The following is a 5740-nucleotide window of genomic DNA, read 5'->3' on the forward strand; positions in this document are numbered from 1 at the left end:
AGCAGATTGAGTGACCCCTTGCTTGAGCCAGCAACCTTGGGCTCAAACAGGTGAGCCTTGCTCAAACCGGATGAGCTCGCACTCAAGCTGGTGATCTCTGGGTCTTGAACCTGAGCCCTCTGCGTCCCAGTCCAACGCTCTATCCACTGTGCCACTGCTTGGTCAGGCACCTATTGAATTTTTTATTTTGGAAATATTGTTTTTAATTTCCAAGAGCTCATTCCTCTTTTCTTAAATTTCCTTTTATTTATGGCCATCTTCTCCTACTTTCTTAAAAATATCAATTAGAATGTTAATCTGGAAACCACATTTTTTATGGGTATTTTTGTTTAAATTTGAGTTTTACTTTTTTTTGTGGCAGAGACAGACTCAGAGAGAGGGACAGATAGGGACAGACAGACAGAAAAGGAGAGAGATGAGAAATATCAATTCTTCGTGTGGTTCCTTAGTTGTTCATTGATTGATTTCTCATATGTGCCTTGACCAGGGGGCTATAGCAGACCAAGTGACCCCTTGCTCGATCCAGTGACCTTAGGCTCAAGCTGGTGAGCTTTTGCTCAAACCAGATGAGCCCGCGCTCAAGCTGGCGACCTTGGGGTCTCGAACCTGGGTCCTCCACAACCCAGTCCGATGCTCTATCCACTGCACCATTGCCTGGTCAGGTGAGTTTTACTTTTTACAATTTTTGAGTTATCCTTCTTGCTTATATATATTTAGTCTTCATTTTGTAGACACATTAGTTCATTTTTTTTTCTTGCCAGAAGCCTACTTCAAGTGTTTTAAAAATGGTCATGATATAATTCCATTTATATGAAATATCCAAAAGACTAATCCATAGGGATAAAAAGCAGATTAGTGATTGTCAGGGGCTGGAGAGAAGGCAAAATAGGGAGTGACTTCTCAGTGAGCATGGAGCTTCCTTTTGGGGTGATGAGACATTCTGGACCTGGATAATGGTGAGGTTGCAGAACATTGTAAATGTTGTACCTAATGCCACTAAATTATATGTTTTAAACTTGTTCAACATGGAAATTTATTTTATTTATTTATTTATTTATTTATTTATTTATTTATTTATTTGGTATTTTTCTGAAGCTGGAAATGGGAAGAGACAGTCAGACAGACTCCCGCATGCGCCCAACCGGGATACACCAGGCATGCCCACCAGGGGGCGATGCTCTGCCCACCAGGGGGCGACGCTCTGCCCACCAGGGGGTGTCGCTCTGTTGCGACCAGAGCCACTCTAGCGCCTGGGGCAGAGGCCAAGGAGCCATCCCCAGCTCCCGGGCCATCTTTGCTCCAATGGAGCCTCGCTGCGGGAGGGGAAGAGAGAGACAGAGAGGAAGGAGAAGGGGAGGGGTGGAGAAGCAGATGGGTTCTTCTCCTGTGTGCCCTGGCCGGGAATTGAACCCGGGACTTCTGCACGTCAGGCCAACGCTCTACCACTGAGCCAACCAGCCAGGGCAACATGGAAATTTATATTATGTATTTTGTCAAAATAAAAAGTATATATAGTAAAAAATATGTAATGACCATAAAGAACCTACAAAAGATTTTCACAAGGAGTGATGTTCTACAGTCAATGTTAACATGGAAATTGAACAACATCAGCCTTCTCGTTCATATTTGAAAAAAAAATAGATTCATGAGTAAGAATATTCTCAATTTTGAATTTTCTTCTCACATGTTTTTTTTCAATTGCTAATATCTGATGGCCTTTATCTATCCTGAAGATCCCCAAAAGATACTCTCTTATTTACTGCAAAAATAGATATATGAAATTATTTCAAGTTGAAATGTCAGTATATCTTGTTCCACGAAGACTCTAAGCCATCCCTAACTTTCCTCTATTTCAATTGCTTGGTAAATATAATTCTTTGTTATTAGTCAAATTAATAAATAAAATAGCACCTTTGTATGAACACTTATTGTAAAACTATGAACTACTTCCTTAATGTATCAGAAAATGCAAATACCATCTCAGCTACTGAGCAGCTTTGGGTGATTGGAAGAAATTGGGCCACAGAGCATAAGTGATGGTTCACTGAGCAAAAGTGGTCAAATTTCCCTGACTTTGTCATCTTGGAATGAGGAGGGCCTTCTGGCTCTGACCAGAGGCCAAATCCCCTTCCTGGCATCCCCTTTAACTTGTCTTTAGGTCCCCTCACACTGGCTTAAAACCAGCTGACATTGTCTTTGACTAGGCACTTACCATGCTAAGAGCTTTATATGGACTGTCTTTTTAAATGCTCACAACATTACTGTTTTTATCTGACAAATGAGAAAATGGTAGCCTGGAGATGTTAAGAAACTTTTCCAAAGCTTTATAGGCAACAAGTGGCAGAGTCTGAAGGCAAACCCAGGCATCATGGCTCTAAATTCTAGTCTTGTAGCCATTAAGTAATACAGCCCCCTTTTGCAAATTAGAATTCTCCAATTTGGGGCCCTCCGGTCACTGTATAATTAACAAATGTTAAAAAACAACCCTCACAAAACCTCTGGAGTAGTAGTTGTCAGAACGCCCCAATTTTTCTTGCAATGCCATATTTAAGTACTGTGCCAATAAAATAGAACTGTCAAAGGGGGAGGAAAGCAGGGGCAGCAGACAGAACTCGGTAGGTATCAAGACCTCCAAAGGGGAATGGTCTGGTGCCCTTCATGGGACGGTCCTTCTTGGCCTTAGGAGAGTGGAGCTGCCTCAGTGTGTGACTATGTGCCCAGGTCTGCTTGGGTTGCTGATCCAGGTCAGTGAGCCTCAGACTTCTGTGACAGGACCAGTGAGGCCAGTGAGGAGCTGGTTATTTCAGGGCTGTGCTGGCCAACATGCAAGCCACAGACTTTTCAGACGTCTGGAGAAAGGGCCAGCCAACACCTCACACCCCCTTTACAGGCAATAAAAGAAAATACTAGAATCTTTAACGAGATTACCTCCATAGTTTCAAAGTGAATTACTGATAACCTATAACTACCTTGAATTTAAAAACATAAGAAATAAATTAACACTTTAATGCCTAGGTTGACACAGACACCCTCACTGACCCACGTGTCACAGAGTCTCTTCTCATATGGGGTTCTACAGTGGCACCCTTTCCTACCCATTGCATCAGCCAAGCATCTTATGTGTCCACATGTGCCAGTTAAACAGAAGTATGAATTGGATCATAGTTATTAGCAATGTAAACACAGGCCAGCAATGAGGAATGACACAGTGAATAGACACTGTATACCTAGAAAAAACTCAACGGTAGCCATAATACTAGGTCAAAATAGTGGCAAACTGATTAGATCTGACAAGAAGTTGGCATTAGAAATAAAGCTGAGATTGTGAAATAGACTGTAATAATAATTTTATACTATAATTTAAAATGAATCTGAACCCAGGAGTATATTATAACTTTATCTGGTACCTAATATTAAAGTAAATGAAACACATATAATAGCAAACAAATCACCTGTAATTTCTTCAGTAGTGTTTCAAGTTCTGGGAGATGTGATATCATAATTTATAAAATTTAATTGAACTAGATAAATATTAAAAATCTTCTTTTAAGGTTTCTTTTATTTATTCATTCATTTTAGGGAGGAGAGAGAGAGAGAGAGAGAAGAGTGAGGAGCAGGAAGCATCAACTCTCATATGTGCCTTGACCAGGCAAGCCCAGGGTTTCAAGCCAGCGACCTCAGTGTTCCAGGTTAACACTTTATCCACTGTGCCACCACAGGTCAGGCTTAAAGTTTCTTGATATGTAACTACAGATGTAAATAAATGAGCAAACAATCTTACAGGCTCAAAATTACTTGGTAGAAAGGTCAATTAAGGGAAGTTTGGAGATCTCGGCATACGTGAAATATGTCTTAGATCCTTAAGAATATATGCCTTCTCTCACCTAATATTGGGCCAGTTGTGATGGTCTTGCCCCTCTTAAGTTACACATGCACACATACAATTCACACACATGTCTCTTGCTCATACACACACACTAAGCTATTATATGGCTCTTGTTTTCTAAACAACACATTTCTCTCCAAACCTGGGCACACACCCCTTCTTCACCCCTGACATGTACTTTTTTCTTTTCTTTTTTAGCGAGAGACAGAAAAAGGGACTAGACAGGGAGAGAGGGACAGGAAGGGAGAGAGATGATTGGAAAACATCAACTCATAGTTGTGGCACCTTAGATGTTCATTGATTGCTTTCTCATATGTGCCTTGACTGGGGGGCTCCTGCTGAGCCAGTGACCCCTTGCTCAAGCCAGTGACCTTGGGCTCAAGCCAGAGAACTTTGGCCTCAAGCCAGCAACCACGAAGTTATGTCTATGATCCCACGTGACCTTGTGTTCAAGCTGGTGAGCCTGCACTCAAGCTGGCTACCTCAGGGTTTCGAACCGGGGACCTCATCATCCCAGGCCAACACTCTATCCACTGTGCCACTGCATAGTCAGGCACTAAACTCTTTTAATAAAGGAGCTAGAAAAATATTTACCAAAACTTGCCTAAGACACCATAAAAAGGAAATATTGACTAATCATTTTGTGAATGATGATACACAAATTATAAATAAAATATTAGCAAATACAGTATAGTAATTCTTTAAATGTATATATAGTAATTCATTAAGCAGTAGAAGTCATTCAGAAATGCAAGGAGAGTTAAATATTAAACATATGTTTTCTTATAACTCATCATATTAATAGGTCAAAAGAGCAAAACCAATTGATCATCTCCAGAGATATAAAGACGGCATTTTGTAAAATTCAATATGAATTATAATAAAAACTCTTTGCAAAATATAGATAAAAACTTTAATTTGATTAAAGTGCAAATATGTTTGTGTGTATATAGTCAAAATTATGCTTAATATCAAAGCACTAGCCAACTTCCCATTGGAATACAATATCACTATTTTTAAGCTCTATGATTGCATATGTGGAAAACCCAAAGGAATTATTTGAAAAGTATTAGAATCAACAGCAGAATTTAGTAAGATAAATGGCTGCAAAGTTAATACAAAAAGTAGTTTTCCTGTGTTCAGATAATAACTAGTTAAAAGATACAATAAAATGAAAATATTCAATTAAATATTATAATTAAAATTATCCTTCCGCACCCGATCCCCCCCCCCAAAAGTAAACTTTTAAATAAATGTGAAAGGCCAAGATAAGAAAAAAATTTCTACTCACTTCTGGTGAAAAATAACAACAAAAAATATTTTACTAAATAGAAAGGAATGCCTTCCTATTGAATGGGAAGATTAATGAATGAAGTGAATTCTTCCTAAGTGGATTTCTACATTCTGTGTTATCCCAATCAAAATATTTGCAGCACTTTTTATTCAACAAAATTATATTTAAGTATAACTATAAAGTTAAATAAGTAAGAAAACCCAGAAAAATCTCTGAAAAGAAAGAGTAATGAGGGGGTAACTGCATATTAAAATATATAACAAAGAATAACTATATATTAAAATATATAATCAAGCTACAGTAATTAAAAATTCTTAAGGATTAGATGGAAGATGTAATGGAACAGAGCAGAAAATTGAGAAAAAAAATAGACCCAATACATGGGGGAATTTTGTACATGATAAAAGTAGCATTTTAAATCAGCAAGGAAAAAGATGGATTTTTCAATAAACGGTGTTGGGACAACTGGCTAGCCATTTGGGAAAAAATAAAACCAGATCACTATTTCACTCTTTACATTAACTTGAATTCCAGGTGGAGCAAAGATTTAAGCATTAAAA

The 5740-nt window shown here is 38.5% G+C and overlaps 1 non-coding gene across 1 annotated transcript; it reads right to left on the reverse strand.

Moving 5' to 3' along the window:
- Positions 1-1389: 1389 nt before the first annotated feature.
- Positions 1390-1465, reverse strand: TRNAV-GAC (transfer RNA valine (anticodon GAC)). Its single transcript has one exon. It is a non-coding gene; the product is annotated as a tRNA-Val (tRNA).
- Positions 1466-5740: the final 4275 nt, after the last annotated feature.

This window comes from Saccopteryx bilineata, chromosome 10, assembly GCF_036850765.1.
Source record: "Saccopteryx bilineata isolate mSacBil1 chromosome 10, mSacBil1_pri_phased_curated, whole genome shotgun sequence".
NCBI lineage: Eukaryota > Metazoa > Chordata > Mammalia > Chiroptera > Emballonuridae > Saccopteryx > Saccopteryx bilineata.